We start from the raw sequence: 22,584 nt of genomic DNA, 5'->3' as shown, positions 1-22,584 counted from the left end.
GGTATCATTTGCTATTATGAAATGATTCTCTGTGTCAAAATTATTGGTTGCCTACCATTTATGAAAATGCCCACCAAAATACATGCCGGCATATGGCCCAATAACACAGTTATTTTGTAGTGCATTTCTTTTAGACAATAAATTCAAATTAAAAAAATTGCACCTGCTCTATCTCAAAAAGATTATTACAGTGTAGTGTACTACTATTGGGACAAATAATATCAAAATTATAGAAAAGTCTACCAGCTCTAACTAAAAACATTGACAATTCTATGTTAAGGGGGTCTAAAATTCAGTTTGACAGCTTCAGACATACTAATTTTTGACCTTTTTAACCACACCAAATCACTACTTAGCATAAAGATTCAGCACCCAAATTTTTTTAAACATGTAATTTCATCCCCTTACTTCATACTTCATGCATAAAATATAAAGAAATAAATTTTGAAAGTGTATGAAAAAAATTTGCAAGTTTTACACTGTCCACACGAGGGACTATATTTGTAGACAACGAAAATCAAAGGACAATAACTGTGTCCTCGGACCATATAGTGCTTGGATTTTAACAAAACATATACAATACACTGTCCACACCAGCGACTATATTTGTAGACAGTGAAAATCAATAGGCAATAATTGTGTCACCGGGCTTAATATGCATAATGTCTATGATTAGATTGTCTAAGACATCAATAACTTTTTCAACCTTCAAGGAATGTTATGAAACTTGGAAATAAGCTCAAAGACCAAACAGCCTTTTGTTTATTTTACGTAACTGGATAATGACATTGGTTTCTTCTTGGCAAAAACAAGCAAATTATTACGTCCCATTGAGACATTTCACAGGTTCCAGTATGATGTACGCGTCAAAATATGTTTGGTAAAAAAACTGGGATTGAGTGCTGCAAATAACTAGTGAAAATTAAACAAAAATAAACACAATAGATACTACCTGTAACCTTGACCCTAAACGAACTACAAATGTTGATTTTTGTTTACATGTGCACAAGGGTAAATTTTAATTGACTGATTACGATCTACTTTCACAAATTTTGACACTGGATGAAAATGTTTAACACGGAAAATATTGTCAGATCTCAATTATGATAAATTTTATACTGCTACCAAGTTAATTGACCAATCTTTTTAAACAAAAATAAGTGCATTGTATTTTGTCATATGTTTCATTGAAATTCTTTTAGGGGAAAATTATTAAGATTTAGCTTGCCCTTACTCCTTTCTGTAGTTTGTAAGTGAAAGCAAAAATTTTATTATAAGCTAAGTACATGTTATCTTATGCCATCACTTGGTGTCTGTCGTCGTCCGTCGTCGTCGTCGTCGTCATCATCGTCAAAAACTATTTCAAGAATCTTCTCCTCTGAAACTACTGGGCAAAATACCTTCAAACTTTAAATGAATGTTCCTTATGGTATCTAGTTTATAAATTATATCTGAAGTTTTGATCTATCAACAAACATGGCCGCTGTTGCTAAAATTAGAACATAGGGGTCAAATGCAGTTTTTGGCCTATATCTCAAAAACTAAAGCAGTTAGAGCAAACGTGAAAGGGAGTGAAAGTGATGAATAGGTCAAGATCTATCTGCTTTGAAATTTTCAGGCCAATTGGAGAACCAATTGTTGGGTTACTGTAAGAAGTAGTTTATTTTTAGGAAATTTTAGTTTTTATACGACCGCAAAAAATTTTGCTGTCGTATAATGGTATCACGTCATCCAAAGATATTTGGTTTCCAGACAATTACTTTAGTATAAGTAAATAGAAATCTATGAAAATTTTATACAATGTTTATAACTAAAAAAGGAAGGTTGGGATTGATTTTGGGGGTTATAGTCCTAACAGTTTAGGAATTAGGGGCCAAAAAGAGGCCCAGATAAGCATTTTTAGCTCACCTGGCCCACAGGGCCAAGTGAGCTTTTCTCATCACTTGGCGTCTGTCGTCCGTCGTCAGTCGTCGTCATCCGTTACTTTTACAAAAATCTTCTCTTTTGAAACTACTCAGCCAAATTTAACCAAACTTGACCACAATCATCACTAGGGTATCTAGTTTAAAAAATGTGTCCAATGACTCCGCCCACCAATCAAGATGGCCAACATGGCTAAAATAGTACATAGGGGTAAAATGCAGTTTTTGGCTTATATCTCTGAAACTATAAAGCATTTAGAGCAAATTTGACAATGTTCAGCAAAGTAAGATCTACAATTAAGTCAACATGACCAATATGGTCAATTGACCCCATAAGGAGTTATTGCCCTTTAAAGTGAAATTTAACAATTATTCGTAAATTTTTGTAATCTTTCACAAAAATCTTCTCTCCTGAAACAACTGTGACAAATTTAACCAAACTTGGCCACAATCATCACTAGGGTATCTAGTTTAAAAAATGTGTATGATGACCCTGCCTGCCAACCAACATGTCAGACATGGCTAAAAATAGAACTTAGCGGGAAAATGCAGTTTTTGACTTGTATCTCTGAAACTAAAGCAAATGTATATTGGTTGCATTATTTCATGCATCAGTTGTAAATAAAAATATCAGGTGAGCGACACAGGCTCCTTGGAGCCTCTAGTTCTAGTTCCCAGACAATAACTTGTGGAAGGGTGTATGGATCTCTCTGAAATTATACCACAAGTTTCCATACCACAAAGGGATGGTTAGGATTGGCTTTGGGGGGTAATGGCTCAACCGTTAAGGAATTAGGGGCAAAAAAGGGGGAAAAACAAGGGCTTCCTTGTTAATGGCCAATTCCTTATAAGTACAATGTTTTGTGTTTGGATTACTTCCCTTACACTGCATTTAAATTATGTATAAAGAAATGTTGTATTGTCTTGAGATGATTAGCTGTCAATTTATTTTAAGAGGTTAACTATTAAAAATGCTGATTAAGGAATATTAAATTTAGACATGATTATGTATGTCATTTTCTATTTTAAGACTTTTATGATGTATTTAAATGGGTAATTATGGTTGCAAACTCCATTGGAAATTTGAATTGAGATAATGACCATATCTTGAGGGAAAGAATTTTTTTTTTTGGAAAAAGGGGGGAGGGTGAACAAAAAATTGGTGGGGGGGGGGGGGGGGGAGGGGAACATTTTTTTTTTATCTCATTTCAGATTTCCGAAATTAAAAAGAAAATTTCTTCAAATATTTTTTTTTGGGGGGGGCGGGGGTCAATTCGCAACAGCATAGTGTATTGCACAAAAATAAAGGGGGGGTAAAATTTTTTTTAATTTTTTTTTGGGGAGGGGTATAATTCTCAACAGCATAGTGTATGCACAAAAGCAAAAAATTGAATGTAGATTCAAATCATATAACCAATTCTAAGTTCTTTGACTACAGTTATTCTGTGTCAGAAACCTATTATGTGTCAAATATTTAATTACAATCCAAATTCAGACCTGTATCAAGCGTGAATATTGTGTCCATTTTTGCCCCAACTGTTCAGGGTGAGACCTCTGTGGTCGTATCCAGCTGTGTCGGCGAAGCAATTTATTGGTTATTATCACTAAAATTATAGTAGATAGAAAGAAAGTGTAAATGAGAAAAATGTTCAGCTAAGTAAGATCTACAAATAAGTCAGCATGATCAAATTATCAATTGACCCCTTAAGGAGTTATTGCCCTTGAAACACAATATTTTACATTTTTTTGTGCGTCTATTACTTTTTCAAAAATCTTCTCCTCTGAAACTACTTGGCCAAATACTTGCAAACTTTAACCGAATGTTCCTTAGGGTATATTGTTTATAAATTGTATCCAAAGTTTTGCTCCATCAACAAACATGGCCACCATTGCTAAAAACAGAACATAGGGGACAAATGCAGTTTTCATGCCCCATCTAGGGGCATTATGTTTTTCGGTCTGTGCGTCAGTTCGTTCGTCTGTTCGTCTATCCTGCTTCAGGTTAAAGTTTTTGGTCAAGGTAGTTTTTGATTAAGTTGAAGTCCAATCAACTTGAAACTTAATACACATGTTCCCTATGATATAATCTTTCTAATTTTAATGCCAAATTAGTTTTTTTACCCCAATTTCACGGTCCACTGAACATAGAAAATTTCAGGTTAAAGTTTTTGGTTGCTTCAGGTTTAAGTTTTTGGTCAAGGTAGTTTTTGATGAAGTTGAAGTCCAATCAACTTGAAACTTAGTTCACATATGTTGCCTGTGATATGATCTTTCTAATTTTAATGCCAAATTAGAGTTTTGACCCCAATTTCACGGTCCACTGAACATAGAAAATGATAGTGCGAGAAGGGCATCTGTATACTATGGACACATTCTTGTTGGCTTATATCTCACAAACTTAAGCAGTTAGAGCAAAAGTGACAGGAGTATTTAATAGATTAAGATCTATCTGCAACAAAATGTTCAGACCAATTTGCCAACTTTGTTGGGTTATTGTACGAAATAGTTTTTTTGGGAGAAATTATAGAAATTGTTATTGCCCTTGAAAGATTATTTTTTTTACAGTTTTATGCCTCAACAAACACATTTTTATATGACCGGAAAATTTTTGCGGTCGTATATTGGTATGACATTGGCGTCGTTGTTGTCGTCGTCCGAAGACTTTTGGTTTTCGCACAATAACTCTAGTATAAGTAAATAGAAATCTATGAAATTTTAACACAAGGTTTATGACCACAAAAGGAAGGTTCGGAGATTGATTTTGGGAGTTTTGGTCCCAACAGTTTAGGAATTAGGGGCTAAAAAAGGGCCCAAATAAGCATTTTTCTTGGTTTTTTGTCGAGCCTGCGACTTTTGTAGCAGAAAGCTCGACATAGGGATAGTGATCCGGCAGCTACGGCGGAGGCGGCTGCGTTAGCTAACTTCTAAAAAGCTTTATATTTTAGAAGCTAGAAGACCTGGATGCTTCATACTTTGTATATAGATGCCTTATGTTACGAAGTTTCCGTCTGTCATATGTCCATTGTCCTTGACCTCATTTTCATGGTTCAGTGACAACTTGAAAAAAAAGGCAACATTTTTTGTAATGTTAATTTCTTTCTTATTCCGAGTAATAGGATAACTATATTTAGTATGTGTGTACCTTGCAAGGTCCTCATGCCCGTCAGACAATTTTCATTTGACCTCGACCTCATTTCATGGATCAGTGAACAAGGTTAAGTTTTCGTGGTCAAGTCCATATATCAGATACTATAAGCAGTAGGTCTACTATATTTGGTATAAGGAATAATTGTAAGGTGTACATGTCCAACTGGTAGGTGTCATCTGACCTTGACCTCATTTTCATGGTTCAGTGGTCAAAGTTAAGTTTTTGAGTTTTGGTCTTTTTTCTAATACTATATGCAATAGGTCAACTATATTTGGTGTATGGAAATATTTTATGATGTACATGTCAGTCTCACAGGTTTTATTTGACCTTGACCTCATTTTCATGGTTCATTTCTCAGTGTTAAGTTTTTGTGTTTTGGTCTGTTTTTCTTCAACTATAAACAATAGATCAACTATATTTGTTGTATGGAAGGATTGTAAGGTGTATATGTCTGTCTGGCAGGTATCATCTGACCTTGACCTCATTTTCATGATTCATTGGTCAATGTTAAGATTTCATGGGTAAGTTTGTTTCTTAGATACTATAAGCAATAGGTCCCCTACTGAAAATGAGTACGGGATTCCACTGGATTTCCAGTGAAATTACACTGGTATTCACTGGAAAAAAATATTCCGATGGAATCCCATTAGAATTTCATCCAAAACATCTGGAATATTTTTCACACTGTAATTCCAATGGAAAATCAGTGAAATTTCCAATGAAACTTCCAAAGATTTTCCAATTAATTTCCAGTGGAATATTATTGTTAATATTTCAGTGGAGTTTTGATTTAATGCAAATATTCCAGTGGAATTTTGGACTTAGAAATTTAAAGGAATATATACCTCTTATTCAATTTTTTCAAATAATTAAGTGCATGATTATTATATAAAGGATTTAATTTGCAACATATAATTTGCTGGCCTGATAAGAAATTAAATATTATAATCATGATAATATATGGGATGTAATGAATATTTCATAAACCTACATATATACATGTATATGAAACATTTGTTCAAAACATTTACATGGTTAAACGTAATATGAAATCACTTGCCTAGCAACAAATGAAAATAATCATTTGGTCTGAAAGACACCCCCCCCCCCATATAAAATAAGTAAAATGGTAGCTCCTCAGATGTAGGGTGAATATAATGCATCACCATATAGCCTATGAGTATGACACATTGAAAGGATACATTTAAACTATTAAGAAATAAAATTAAATGTGCAATAATTAGTTGCAGAACTTCTACAATTGATAGACTCTGCAAAACCAGATATCATCCTTGGTACTGAAACTTGGCTTGACAAAAACTCATCCTCGTTCGAATACTTCCCAACAGATCTTTATAACATCTATAGAACTGATAGACCACCAAGTAAAAACAACCAAAGCTATGGAGGGGTATTACTTGCAGTCACCAAAGAATTTATCAGCACAGAAATCCAAGAACTAAAAACTGACTGTGAAATCATTTGGGCACAAATAAACATATCGGGTGCAAAAAACCTTCTTGTTGGAAGTTATTATAGACCACCTTCAGATGATGGGAACTCCATAAAACAATTAGACTTATCATTAAGTAGAATAAATCAAACAGTAACATATTAGTAGGTGGCGATTTCAATCTAGGCCACATTGACTGGTCTGTCCCTGAGGTAATACCAGGGAAACCAGATCAAGAACAGCATAATTCACTTTTAGAACTACTATATGATCATAATTTACACCAAATAGTTAACATACCAACACGAAAAGAAAGAATCTTAGACTTGGTACTCGTCAATAATCCATCTAACATTAACAAGGTCAGTACACTACCACCAATAGGCCTTAGTGACCACGACATTGTCTATGTAGAATCTGACATCTGGTTACGCAGGGTGAGAGAAAAGCCTAAAAAAATATTAAAATATAACAAAGCCAACTGGAGTAACATCAAGTCAGATCTAGAAAAAACATACAATGATCTACAAAACCTAGAGGACAAAACAAATGTAAATGATATGTGGAACATATTTAAAACAAATCTTACACAATCAGTGGAAAACAACATCCCACACAAGTTCTTAACATACAAAAACAGACTACCTTGGATTCATAACAACCTCAGGAAAATGATAAGTAGAAAAAATAAATTATATTATAAAATGAAACAAAACATCAAGTATGCAGACAAGTACAAACATCTGAAAAAACAAGTACAAAAAGAACAGAGGGAAGCATATTGGGGTTATATTGAAAAAATGATATTGGATCTACCCATAAATGAACCGGACCAACCATGTAACAATCGGTCAAAACCTAAAAAACTGTTCTCCTTTATAAAATCACTGCGCACAGATAACACCGGTGTAGCTCCTCTGAAAAAAGAAGGACAGTTAATAGCAGACACAAAGCAAAAGGCAGACATCCTCAACACACAGTTCCAATCAGTGTTTACAACCGAATCAAATAACAGCATTCCAGACAAAGGTCCAAGCTCACACCCCACAATAACACCACTAGAAATATCACTACCAGGTGTCAAGAAACTTCTACTCAACATAAACCCACATAAGGCAACTGGCCCAGATAACATCAGTGGCAGAATATTAAAAGAACTCAAAGATCAAACAGCTCCAATTCTTACACTAATCTTCAAAACATCACTTGAAACTGGCATAACACCAACAGACTGGAAACATGCCAATGTGGCACCAGTATTTAAAAAAGGGGAAAAATACAAGCCAGAAAATTACCGCCCAATATCATTGACATGTATTTCCTGTAAACTTATGGAGCATATCATCACCAAACACATCATCAACCACCTTGAAAAGAACAATATACTGTATGACCTCCAGCATGGCTTCCGTCAGTCACGATCATGTGAAACCCAACTCATTTCATTCATCCAAGAGCTTGCAGCAAATAACAACAACAACACACAAACAGACTTAATTATAATGGACTTTGCCAAAGCATTTGACAAAGTCCCTCATAAAAGACTTCTCTATAAACTGAACTACTATGGTATTCAAAATGAAACACTAAACTGGGTCTCTGCCTTCTTAAATGACAGAACACAAACAGTTGTCCTGGATGGAGAGTCATCTGACCTGGCTCCAGTCACCTCAGGTGTCCCTCAAGGCACAGTTCTGGGCCCAGTATTATTCTTGGTATACATCAACGACCTACCAGAATACTTACAATCCAGTAAGCTCAGACTGTTTGCCGATGACAGTATCATCTACAAAACCATCAAATCTCAAAGTAACTGTGATGAACTCCAGTTAGATTTAGATGCAGCTGCTAGGTGGGAACAAGACTGGTTGATGGCTTTCCATCCAGACAAATGCACAGTCCTCACAGTATCACAAAAGAAAAAACAGTTTAAACATGACTATATCCTTCACAATCACAAACTTGAACTAGTCTCTTCAGCTAAATATCTGGGCATTACACTTCAAGCAAACTTAAAATGGTCAAAACATACAGACAACATCATAGCTAATGGAAACAAATCTTTGGGCTTCTTAAAAAGAAATTTAAAAACATCATGTCAGAACATCAAAACCCAGGCATATCTGGCACTAGGTCGTCCTAAGCTTGAATACTCATGTTCAGTATGGGACCCTCATACAGCTGAACAAACCTCTAAAATTGAGATGGTCCAAAGACGAGCTGCCAGATATGTCTGTAACAGGTACCATAACATCAGTAGTCCTACAGACATGATAAACTCACTAAACTGGCCCACGCTACAAGAAAGAAGACTACGCACAAGATTGATAATGTTCTACAAAATAGTACATCAAATCGTAGCAATCCCATCTGCTATTCTCATACCATCAGACAGTAGAACCCGCAAAAACCATAGTTTCACTTTCAGACACATTTCTACTAAAAAAGATACATATAAATTTTCATTTTTTCCGTACACCATTACTCAGTGGAATTTACTACCAGTCCACACAGTCGCTGTAACCACAGTCGACACTTTCAGAGAACAGCTTACACCAACTGTTCTCCACAAATTCATTTAACTCATTATTAGCCTATGTACATAGTTTTAATCACAATTTAAAATTCTCACGCACTCCAAATTCATTTTCAATTATTTTTGTGTTTTTGTAAATATATATATAGGCCACGCAGCGCAAAACAGTATATAATCTTCAGATATTGAAGGACTACTGAAAACCGAAAGAAGAAGAATAATATAAATAAATAACTGAATATTTTATATCAAATTGGGTTGAGAATAAGCATGATAAGATTCTGTTTGATTTAACGAACAAAAACAATTAAGATTCTTTTTGAAAAATGTGCATGGCTCTTAAAACGGCCGTTTTTAGCTCACCTGGCCCGAAGGGCCAAGTGAGCTTTTCTCATCACTTGGCGTCCGTCGTCCGGCGTCGTCCGTCGTCGGCGTAAACTTTTTACATTTTGAACTTCTTCTAGAGAACCACTGAATGGAATGAAACCAAACATGGCATGAATGTTCCTTATGAGGTGCTGACCAAGTGTTGTTACTTTGTAGCCGATCCATCATCCAAGATGGCCGCCAGCGGTGGACTTAGTTTAACATAGGACCCTATGGGAAATACATACAAATGTCTTCTTTTAGAGAACCACTGAATGCAATGAAACCAAACATGGCATGAATGTTCCTTATGAGGTGCTGACCAAGTGTTGTTACTTTGTAGCGGATCCATCATCCAAGATGGCCGCCAGCGGTGGACTTGGTTTAACATAGGACCCTATGGGAAATACATACAAATGTCTTCTTTTAGAGAACCACTGAATGGAATGAAACCAAACATGGCATGAATGTTTCTTATGAGGTGCTGACCGAGTGTTGTTACTTTGAAGCCGATCCATAATCCAAGATGGACGCCAGCGGGGGACTTAGTTTAACATAGGACCCTATGGGAAATACATACAAATGTCTTCTTTTAGAGAACCACTGAATGGAATGAAACCAAACATGGTATGAATGTTCCTTATGAGGTGCTGACCAAGTGTTGTTACTTTGTAGCGGATCCATCATCCAAGATGGCCGCCAGCGGTGGACTTAGTTTAACATAGGACCCTATGGGAAATACATACAAATGTCTTCTTTTAGAGAACCACTGAATGGAATGAAACCAAACATGGCATGAATGTTCCTTATGAGGTGCTGACCAAGTGTTGTTACTTTGTAGCGGATCCATCATCCAAGATGGCCGCCAGCGGTGGACTTAGTTTAACATAGGACCCTATGGGAAATACATACAAATGTCTTCTTTTAGAGAACCACTGAATGGAATGAAACCAAACATGGCATCAATGTTTCTTATGAGGTGCTGACCGAGTGTTGTTACTTTGTAGCCGATCCATCATCCAAGATGGCCGCCAGCGTGGGACTTAGTTTAACATAGGACCCTATGGGAAATACATACAAATGTCTTCTTTTAGAGAACCACTGAATGGAATGAAACCAAACATGGCATGAATGTTTCTTATGAGGTGCTGACTGAGTGTTGTTACTTTGAAGCCGATCCATAATCCAAGATGGCAGCCAGCGGGGGACTTAGTTTAACATAGGATCCTATGGGAAATACATACAAATGTCTTCTTTTAGAGAACCACTGAATGGAATGAAACCAAACATGGCATGAATGTTCCTTATGAGGTGCTGACCAAGTGTTGTTACTTTGTAGCCGATCCATCATCCAAGATGGCCGCCAGCGGTGGACTTAGTTTAACATAGGACCCTATGGGAAATACATACAAATGTCTTCTTTTAGAGAACCACTGAATGCAATGAAACCAAACATGGCATGAATGTTCCTTATGAGGTGCTGACCAAGTGTTGTTACTTTGTAGCGGATCCATCATCCAAGATGGCCGCCAGCGGTGGACTTGGTTTAACATAGGACCCTATGGGAAATACATACAAATGTCTTCTTTTAGAGAACCACTGAATGGAATGAAACCAAACATGGCATGAATGTTTCTTATGAGGTGCTGACCGAGTGTTGTTACTTTGAAGCCGATCCATAATCCAAGATGGACGCCAGCGGGGGACTTAGTTTAACATAGGACCCTATGGGAAATACATACAAATGTCTTCTTTTAGAGAACCACTGAATGGAATGAAACCAAACATGGTATGAATGTTCCTTATGAGGTGCTGACCAAGTGTTGTTACTTTGTAGCGGATCCATCATCCAAGATGGCCGCCAGCGGTGGACTTAGTTTAACATAGGACCCTATGGGAAATACATACAAATGTCTTCTTTTAGAGAACCACTGAATGGAATGAAACCAAACATGGCATGAATGTTCCTTATGAGGTGCTGACCAAGTGTTGTTACTTTGTAGCGGATCCATCATCCAAGATGGCCGCCAGCGGTGGAATTAGTTTAACATAGGACCCTATGGGAAATACATACAAATGTCTTCTTTTAGAGAACCACTGAATGGAATGAAACCAAACATGGCATCAATGTTTCTTATGAGGTGCTGACCGAGTGTTGTTACTTTGTAGCCGATCCATCATCCAAGATGGCCGCCAGCGTGGGACTTAGTTTAACATAGGACCCTATGGGAAATACATACAAATGTCTTCTTTTAGAGAACCACTGAATGGAATGAAACCAAACATGGCATGAATGTTTCTTATGAGGTGCTGACTGAGTGTTGTTACTTTGAAGCCGATCCATAATCCAAGATGGCAGCCAGCGGGGGACTTAGTTTAACATAGGATCCTATGGGAAATACATACAAATGTCTTCTTTTAGAGAACCACTGAATGGAATGAAACCAAACATGGCATGAATGTTCCTTATGAGGTGCTGACCAAGTGTTGTTACTTTGTAGCCGATCCATCATCCAAGATGGCCGCCAGCGGTGGACTTAGTTTAACATAGGACCCTATGGGAAATACATACAAATGTCTTCTTTTAGAGAACCACTGAATGCAATGAAACCAAACATGGCATGAATGTTCCTTATGAGGTGCTGACCAAGTGTTGTTACTTTGTAGCGGATCCATCATCCAAGATGGCCGCCAGCGGTGGACTTGGTTTAACATAGGACCCTATGGGAAATACATACAAATGTCTTCTTTTAGAGAACCACTGAATGGAATGAAACCAAACATGGCATGAATGTTTCTTATGAGGTGCTGACCGAGTGTTGTTACTTTGAAGCCGATCCATAATCCAAGATGGACGCCAGCGGGGGACTTAGTTTAACATAGGACCCTATGGGAAATACATACAAATGTCTTCTTTTAGAGAACCACTGAATGGAATGAAACCAAACATGGTATGAATGTTCCTTATGAGGTGCTGACCAAGTGTTGTTACTTTGTAGCGGATCCATCATCCAAGATGGCCGCCAGCGGTGGACTTAGTTTAACATAGGACCCTATGGGAAATACATACAAATGTCTTCTTTTAGAGAACCACTGAATGGAATGAAACCAAACATGGCATGAATGTTCCTTATGAGGTGCTGACCAAGTGTTGTTACTTTGTAGCGGATCCATCATCCAAGATGGCCGCCAGCGGTGGACTTAGTTTAACATAGGACCCTATGGGAAATACATACAAATGTCTTCTTTTAGAGAACCACTGAATGGAATGAAACCAAACATGGCATCAATGTTTCTTATGAGGTGCTGACCGAGTGTTGTTACTTTGTAGCCGATCCATCATCCAAGATGGCCGCCAGCGTGGGACTTAGTTTAACATAGGACCCTATGGGAAATACATACAAATGTCTTCTTTTAGAGAACCACTGAATGGAATGAAACCAAACATGGCATGAATGTTTCTTATGAGGTGCTGACTGAGTGTTGTTACTTTGAAGCCGATCCATAATCCAAGATGGCAGCCAGCGGGGGACTTAGTTTAACATAGGATCCTATGGGAAATACATACAAATGTCTTCTTTTAGAGAACCACTGAATGGAATGAAACCAAACATGGTATGAATGTTCCTTATGAGGTGCTGACCGAGTGTTGTTACTTTGAAGCCGATCCATAATCCAAGATGGCCGCCAGCGGGGGACTTAGTTTAACATAGAACCCTATTGGAAATACATACAAATGTCTTCTTTTAGAGAACCACTGAATGGAATGAAACCAAACATGGCATGAATGTTCCTTATGAGGTGCTGACCAAGTGTTGTTACTATGAAGCTGATCCATAATCCAAGATGGCCGCTAGCAGGGGACTTAGTTTAACATTGGACCCTACGGGAAATACATACAAATGTCTTCTTTTAGAGAACCACTGAATGGAATGAAACCAAACATGGCATGGATGTTTCTTATGAGGTGCTGACCGAGTGTTGTTACTTTGAAGCCGATCCATAATCCAAGATGGCTGCCTGCAGGGGACTTAGTTTAACATAGGACCCTATGAGAAATACATACAAATGTCTTCTTTTAAAGAACCACTGAATGGAATGAAACCAAACATGGCATGAATGTTCCTTATGAGGTGCTGACCGAGTGTTGTTACTTTGAAGCCGATCCATAATCCAAGATGGCCGCCAGCAGGGGACTTATTTTAACATGGGACCCTATGGGAAAAACATACAAACGTCTTCTTTCAGAGAACCACTGAATGGAATGAAACCAAACATGGCATGAATGTTTCTTATGAGGTGCTGACCGAGTGTTGTTACTTTGAAGCCGATCCATAATCCAAGATGGCTGCCTGCAGAGGACTTAGTTTAACAAGGGACCCTATGAGAAATACATACAAATGTCTTCTTTTAAAGAACCACTGAATGGAATGAAACCAAACATGGCAAGAATGTTCCTTATGAGGTGCTGACCAAGTGTTGTTACTTTGAAGCTGATCCATAATTCAAGATGGCCGCCAGCAGGGGACTTAGTTTAACATTGGACCCTATGGGAAATACATACAAATGTCTTCTTTTAGAGAACCACTGAATGGAATGAAACCAAACATGGCATGAATGTTTCTTATGAGGTGCTGACAGAGTGTTGTTACTTTGAAGCCGATCCATAATCCAAGATGGCTGCCTGCAGGGGACTTAGTTTAACAAGCGACCCTATGAGAAATACATCCAAATGTCTTCTTTTAAAGAACCACTGAATGGAATGAAACCAAACATGGCAAGAATGTTCCTTATGAGGTGCTGACCAAGTGTTGTTACTTTGAAGCTGATCCATCATCCAAGATGGCCGCCAGCGGGGGACTTAGTTTAACATATATAGGACCCTATGGGAAATACATACAAATGTCTTCTTTTAGAGAACCACTGAATGCAATGAAACCAAACATGGCATGAATGTTCCTTATGAGGTGCTGACCAAGTGTTGTTACTATGAAGCCAATCCATAATCTAAGATGGCCGCCAGCGGAGGACTTAGTTTAACATAGGACCCTATGAGAAATACGTACAAATGTTTTCTTTTAGAGAACCATCGAATGGAATGAAACCAAACATGGCATGCATGTTCCTTTTGAGATGCTGACCAAGTGTTGTTACTTTGAAGCTGATCCTTCATCCATGATGGCTGCCAGATGGGGACAATGTTTAACAAAGGACCCTATGGACAATACATACAAATGTCTTCTTTTAGAGAACCACATACTGAATGGATTGAAACCAAACATGGCATGAATGTTCCTTATGAGGTGCTGACTAAGTTTTGTTACTTTGAAGCTGATCCTTTATCCATGATGGCCGCCAATGGGAGGACTTCCTTTAACATAAGACCCTATGGGAAATACATACAAATGCTTCTTCTAGAGGTGCACTGAATGGAATGAAACCAAAACATGGCATAAATGTTTCTTATGAGGTGCTGATTAAGTGTTGCTACTTTGTTGCCGATTTACTGTTCAAGATGGCCACCAGGATTTTTTATTAAATTACAGGACCAATATTAAACCAAATTTGGCCTCACTCATTATTAGGGTATCTGTTATGATTTTAATCTATTTTTACATTATTTCCAAAACCAAAGTAGAATCAGGTGAGGGACACAGGCTCTTGAGAGCCTCTAGTTGGTTATTATCTTGAATATTATAATAGATAGAGATAAACTATAAACAGCAATAATGTTCAGCAAAGTAAGATCTACAAATAAGTTTCTATGACCAAAATTGTCAGTCGACCCCTTTTGGAGCTATTGCCCTTAATAGTCAATTTTTAACAATTTTTTGTAAATTTTAAAAATAGAACATCGGGGTAAAATGCAGTTTTTGGTTTATATCTATGAAACTAAAGCATTTAGAGCAAATCTGACAGGTGGCAAAAATGTTCATCAGATTTAGATTTATCTGCCCTGAAATTTTCAGACGAACCCGACAACCCGCTGTTGGGTTGCTGCCCCTGAGTTAGTAATTTTACAAAAATTTTGCAGTTTTTTGTTATTATCTTAGATATCATTATAATATCTAATATCTAATACTATTAATTATGATTTAAACCTTATTTTACATGATTTCTAAAGCATCAGTAAATACAGGTGAGCGACACAGGCTCTTGAGAGCCTCTAGTTAAACAGTTCTGTTGCAGAAATTATCTTCAGTCTGTACGAATTGTTAGGATAACTCCGTTTTTTTCTTCAAGTGACCGTACTTGCAACTGCCCTGCACTACAGTCTACATGTATACAATAATATAATTATTTCTCCTTTGACTTCATCATGTTCATTAACTGTTACTGGTCTACTGTTCTATTGAGAAAAGTAAAAGTGAACGGCTTTCATTTTCCACATTGTTCTATAAACTGTTTCGGTATCTTAACTTTGTCGGTGTGATGAATTTTTCATCATTTTCATGTCCTGAACTCGGCACTGGAACTCGGGTCATATAAGTTAATCTATAGAAACATTTCACATAAAATCCGCTCCAATCAATTGTACGCTAAATGTCAGTGTTTTTGGCATAATTTGAGCAGAAAATTCGTGAAACTCTAGTCTATAATGTTGTTTTTCAACACACATGTTTACATTCATGGAGGCTGCCATTTTTTTCTACCAGACTATAAATATAACCACTGATTTGATTGGATAACTCAATTTCCGGGATTTCCGATCGGCCAATCAGATCGTCGTTATCATTAATACACGAAATGTGTTCAAATTTGAAACTAAAAATATTGTACGAGGATGTATCCTGTCCAGCTGTGGTTACATTAATCATGTTAATAATTATTAATACTCAATAACCTTCGATAAATAAAGAAATAGACATTAAAGGCAGAACATTTAGGCATGACATTAGCTGTTGAACCAAGAATTGACGATGTGTTGATGTAGGGCAGACGTACACCAGATACAGGTAGGTAATTTTTAAGAGGTTTTATATTTGAATTTTACATCATGAATATTTTTTCATTAAAATTAAAAAAAAGATATACACCCCCTTTAGCTTCATTCATGTGCTCCGTTAGTTCACACTTTGAGGATGACCATTTGGTGTTCTGAAAAGGGGGAGGTGGGAATGTAATAATAATTTTATTATTCAATATTCAATTACATTGTGTGCCTTCACAATCAAGGAAAGATGTTTACTACACAATGTCAGGCACATTCAACTTAATTTTGTCATGTTCTGATTTGGATGGACATGCAACACAAAAAATCCCTAAAGGTTAATATTGTGTTTTAGAATCTTTATACTTAAATGAAATAAGCTTCTTAATTATATATGTACATTGTATGATAAATATCAGTAATATATGATGCATACAGGTCATGACCAGAATTAAAAATTATTAATAAAATGTTTTTACATTTTTTTTTTAGGTTGTCCATATATTAAAAGGGGTTGATCATGGTGAAGGTACAAAGCTGCAAAAATGATGACTGTGCATCGATCAATATCCACCCAATAATATGAAAACACAATGAAAACAAACGAACCAGCAGCAGAAAAGAAATTTGAGTATAAGATTATTGAAAGGTACGTACTTATTGAATTATTTTTTCATCCTTCCCACACTTGAAATAAAAATACATTAATCATTCACATCTATAAACTGTAAACACATCTCAAAAACATTGATCTGATCATCATGCAAAATGGTTAATAATGGCTATTATGTGAATAAAATGAGGTATCTGGTATGCTTCAACCAGATAGTAAACCAACAACAAACACAACACAAAGGGAAAGATAATATGAGGCTAAATAAAAATATATGTGTGGTTCCAATTACCTTACCTACCTTTTTTTTAGTCTTAACAATAGCCTACCCTAAAGATTTTTTTGTCATTTTCAGTAAGTACTGTTTAAGTCAGAATGTTGCTCCCATAGACTCAATGTAAAAAAAAGCCATAAAATAAAAAAAATTCTTACCTACCTACCCTAATTTTTTTTTAATGTAACTGGAACCACACATAGTATTTTATTTGGCCTCTGAGAGACACCTGATCCATGAACAATAAAAGTCTATTTTGATAAAAGGAGATGTGTGTTATAAGTCTAAGAGACAGCAACCCAACAACTATAGCCAAAGATATCTAGAGAACACATAGTCTTCAACAATAGACATACATGTGTCTAAATTGCTCTTAGTGTATAAATGTTGTGAATAAATTAAACAAACACAAAAAAAATATGCCAGTAACATATATTTTTGAATAATTGCAGACTGGAGCATGGTATTGTAGAAACTTTGGACTTAATTCATGAATAATATCAATGGATGATGAAGAAAACTGACCAAACTGACAAAGTATTTCGTATGCATGTAAACTGGACAAAGTTTTTTGTTTAATGCACGATAAACAAATTTGTAAAATTGCAAATTAAAACCATTTGTGAAAGATTTCAAGAGGACCAAAAGTTACCATGGACTTATGAATGATTTAACCAGAAAAATGATTTACATGTACAATTAAGTAAATACATCTTTGACTAAAAAATGATAATTTATCAACATTAATATTTTAAAGAGGTTGATCTTTTCGTTTAAAAGGTCTTCAATGTGGATAATGTATAAACTGTTGTAATTTCTTTAATTGTTGACTTGTATTAAAATGGTTATTTTCTTATTTCAAGTTTTCTTATAAATTCATTTAAAAATAAGCAGTGCATGCAAAATGATATCTAATATTTCAGTGGAATTGTCAATTTCCATTGAAATATCACTGCTATATCAACTATATTTAATGCATAAATTGATTGTAAGGTGTGCATGTCTGCCTGGCATGGTTCATCTGACCTTGACCTCATTTTCATGGTTCATTGGTCAATGTTAAGTTTTCTTGGTTAAGACTGTTTCTTAGAAACTATAAGCAATAGGTCAACTATGTTTGGTTTATTGAATGATTGTAAGGTGTACATGTGTTTCTCGTTTGGTTTATCTGATCTTAACTTCATTTTCTTGGATCATGTTAAGTTTATGTGTTACTTGTAGTAAAGCTTTATATTTAGGACTATCAACATAAAATCAATGGTTAGTAAAGAAGGCGAGACATTTCAGTGTGTGCACTCTTGTGCACAATAACTTTAGTATAAGTAAATAGAAATCTATGAAATTTAAACACAAGGTTTATGACCACATAAGGAAGGTTGGGATTGATTTTGGGAGTTTTGGTCCCAACAGTTTAGGAATTAGGGGCCAAAAGGGTCCAAAATTAAACTTTGTTTGATTTCATCAAAAATTGAACTATTGGGGTTCTTTGATATGCCGAATCTAACCGTGTATTTAGATTCTTAATTTTTGGTCCTGTTTTCAAATTGGTCTACATTAAGGTCCAAATGGTCCAAAATTAAACTTAGTTTGATTTTAACAAAAATTGAATTCTTAATTTAATATTAATTTTAGCCATGACTATGTATGTCATTTTATATTTTAAAACTTTTATGATGTATTTAAATGGGTAATTTTGGTTGCAAACTGCATTAGAAATTTGAATTGAGATACTGACCATATCTTGAGGGAAAGCATTTTTTTTGGGGGGAATAAGGGAAAGGGGGAGGGGAAAAAAATTGGAGGGGGGGGACAATTTTTCTCATTTCAGATTTCAGAAATTAAAAGAAAATTTCTTCAAATAATTTTTTTGGGGAGTTAATATTCATAGCATAGTGTATTGCACAAATGTAATAAATTGAATATAAATTCAAATCATATAACCAATTTGAAGTTCTTTGACTACAGTTATTCTGTGTCAGAAACCTATTTATTATGTGTCAAAAATTTAGTTACAATCCAAATTCAGACCTGTATCAAGCGTGAATATTGTGTCCATTTTGGCCCAACTTTTCAGGGTTGGACATCTGTGGTCGTATCCAGCTGCGCTCAGCGAAGCAATTTATTTGATTATGGGCCCAGTTTTCAAGTTGGTCCAAATCGGGGTCCAAAATTAAACTTTTTTTGATTTCAACAAAAATTGAATATATGGGGTTCTTCGATATGCTGAATCTAACCATGCATTTAGATTTTTTATATTTGGGCACGGTTATCAAATTGGTCCACATTGAGGTTTAAAGGGTCCAAAATTGAACTTTATTTGATTTCATCAAAAACTGAATTCTTGGGGTTCTTTGATATGCTGAATCTAACCATGTATTTAGATTTTGGATATTGGAATACCACAAAGGGATGGTAAGAATTGTCTTTGGGAGTTATGGCTCAAACCGTTAAGGAATAAGGTGCAAAAAAGGGGGGAAAAGGGTTTCCAGGTTAATGGACAATTACTTAAGTACAAAACATAATTTAAAAGGCAGTGTAAGGTTGGTAATTGAAACTGATTTGAATATCTCACCTAAACTGCTTTTAAATTATGTATATTGGAAATTTGCCAAAAACTTTATTATTAATAAATTCCATTGGAAAGTTGCCAATAACTTTAGTTTAATGAACTTCATTAGAAATTTGCCAATATAAAATGTTGCTGATGAAGCTTTTTTGTTTATCTCACCTAAACTGCTTTTAAATCATGTATATTGGAAATTTGCCAAAAACTTTATTATTAAATTTCTGATTTATATATAAAAGCAAATAATAATGATAAGGCAAGAGATACGACACACTAAACAGGATGTGTAAATTATTATATTAAGTATTGTGCAATAGCAAGAAATTTTCAATTGCACAGTATTGCGCAATAGCAAGAAATCTTCAATTGCACAGTATTGCGCAATAACAAGAAATCTTCAATTGCACAGTATTGGGCAATAGCAAGAAATATCCAATAGCACAATAGCAAGAAATCTTCAATTTCACAGTATTGCGCAATAGCAAGAAATATTGAATTGCACAGTATTGCTCAATTGCAAGAAATCTTCTTTTGCACAGTATTGCGCAATAGCAAGAAATCTTCAATTGAAATTTAATACAAATTTTTTAACCCATTTAACATTTTTAGATAATTCACCACATTTATTTTGTGTCAGAAACCTATATTATGTCAAAAATTTGATCACAATCCAAATTCAGACAGTATCAAGCTTGAATATTGTGTCCAAACTTGCACCAACTGTTCAGGGTTCGACCTCTGCGGTCATATCAGGCTGCGCTCAGCGAAGCATTTTATTAGGAATTATATTTAGGAATCACCCTGTCTGTCTGTCTGCCCATATTTCCTGTAAGTGAAACTCCTCCTTAATGTATATACAGATACAGATGAAACTTAACACAGTTGCAGTACAAAACCTGCATGAGTATGTACATATCCATTAAGGAGAATTATCCTGGTCCAAAATATTTCAAGGGAGATATTTGAACTTGCATGCACTTAGTTAATTACAACATGTGGCAACAGTTCTCCAGACTTGCCAACTATCCCGATTTTGGCGGTATCATCCCGATTTTCATGCCTTAACCCGAATCCCAATACTGGGATCGTAAAACAAGTCAAAATCCCGATTTTCACAAGATGTACCTGCAAAATTTGTTTGTTACCGATTTTGAAGTTTTTTTGATCAATTTCTGTAAATCTATAATTTTACCTGGCGACATATTTATGACAAGTTTACGACCCCAAGTTAATCAACGGTCACAATAGGTGTCATAATCTGTTGTCACAGGTAATCTGCTTATCCGATGGGTCATAAAGATCCTCAAAATTAATTAATTTGTAAATATAATCTGTCAGTCAGCATTTCAATTTTAATCAATTTATCATATGATCACAATTTGTAACGTTTACCGTAGTATCATGACAAAAACGTAATTAACTGAAAGACGAAAACTGTAATGAACTCATTATGAAACATCGTTTATCTTGAAATCCATGAAAATTTTTGTAATCTGTCGTGTTTCTGTCCAGTTCTGTTTTAATATCGACGCCATTTTGTATTCACTTCTACTGTGTATAAGCCTCCGCCGGTAGGAGCACCTTTGAATACCAAGAAAGTTAACTCAAATTTTATCCATTTTCTCAATAATGATAACTAACTCAAGATCTGTTTCAATCCTTCTAACTTTAGGACATTTAGGTTTAGGTCTTAGGGGAAATGGGGGGTCTTCATTTTGTATCCTTTATTTTATTAGGCCATTTTTCTCTATTCTTAAGTTATTTTGCCAATTAATAAGTACAAGAATCATGCAAATAGAAGAAATCAAGGCTTGTTAGCTCATCATCAGTATACCAAAAGAAAAAAAGAAGAGATATGAGACTATTTCAAAAGTATAGAACAGTTCACACAGAAACGCCGCAAAAATGTTAACCCTTAAAAATCTGGTCGCGCACTAAACCCCCATGGGGATTTTCAAAAGTTGGCAGGTCTGGTTCTCAGAAGCACAACTCCTTAACAGCACAATTGATATTGATGAAACTCCACATACAGTACACAACCTGCTAATGTGCATAAATAGAATTCCTCGTCTGAAATATTTCAAGAGAGATAATTGAACTAATTATGAGATGTGGGATCCTTGAGTGAATTGACTCACATTTCTATGCAATAATCTCAGAATGCTAGATACTATCCACGTCCACTCTTTGTTTGAAATTATACCTGGAATTTCTATTCAGTATTTAGCTTAGAAATTATATCGAAAATATAATTAATGCATCATGAAACATGGCTGCTATTGCCAAGAAAGAACATAGTAGTTAAATGCAGTTTTTATACGGCCGCAAAAAAATTTTTGTGATCGTATAATGGTATGATGTCGTCGTCCTAAGACACATTGGTTTCTGGACAATAACTTTAGTTTAAGTTAATGGATCTCTATGAAATATTTTAAGAAGGTTCAATACCACAAAAGGAAACTTGGGATTGATTTTGGGGATGATGGTCCCAACCGTTTAGGAATTAGGGGCCCAAAACAAACATTTTTATACGACTGCAAAAAAAATTTTGCGGTCGTATATTGGTATGACGTCGTCATCGTCATTGTCCAAAGACACATTGGTTTTCGCACTCTAACTTTAGTTTAAGTGAATGGATCTCTATGAAATTTTACCATAAGGTTCAATACCACAAAAGGAAGGTTGGGATTGATTTTGGGGGTTGAGGTACTAACAGTTAAGGAATAAGCGGCCAAATAGGGGCCAAAAATAAGCATTTTTGCAACTTCCAGACAT

The 22,584-nt window shown here is 35.7% G+C and overlaps 3 long non-coding RNA genes across 13 annotated transcripts in view; all 3 read left to right on the top strand.

Moving 5' to 3' along the window:
• Positions 1–22,584, top strand: part of LOC127729532 (uncharacterized) — a 69,741-nt gene that overhangs the window by 9,847 nt on the left and 37,310 nt on the right. The window lies entirely within an intron of this gene.
• On the top strand, positions 9,413–15,595 carry LOC127729531 (uncharacterized). 11 transcript variants are annotated; one of them, XR_007994667.1, is made up of 6 exons: positions 9,413–10,238; positions 10,405–11,234; positions 11,567–12,396; positions 12,729–12,894; positions 13,393–13,558; positions 14,057–15,595. It is a non-coding gene; the product is annotated as an uncharacterized LOC127729531 (long non-coding RNA). The 11 variants fall into 11 exon arrangements; XR_007994668.1 differs by lacking the exon at positions 13,393–13,558 and having other exon boundaries at positions 12,729–13,060; XR_007994664.1 differs by lacking the exon at positions 13,393–13,558 and having other exon boundaries at positions 12,729–13,226.
• LOC127729543 (uncharacterized) lies at positions 16,450–18,099 on the top strand. Its single transcript, XR_007994689.1, has 2 exons — positions 16,450–17,005; positions 17,696–18,099. It is a non-coding gene; the product is annotated as an uncharacterized LOC127729543 (long non-coding RNA).

Source organism: Mytilus californianus, unplaced genomic scaffold, assembly GCF_021869535.1.
Source record: "Mytilus californianus isolate M0D057914Y unplaced genomic scaffold, xbMytCali1.0.p SCAF_2, whole genome shotgun sequence".
Taxonomy (NCBI): Eukaryota; Metazoa; Mollusca; class Bivalvia; order Mytilida; family Mytilidae; genus Mytilus; species Mytilus californianus.
This window is presented reverse-complemented; position numbering and strand designations above follow the sequence as displayed.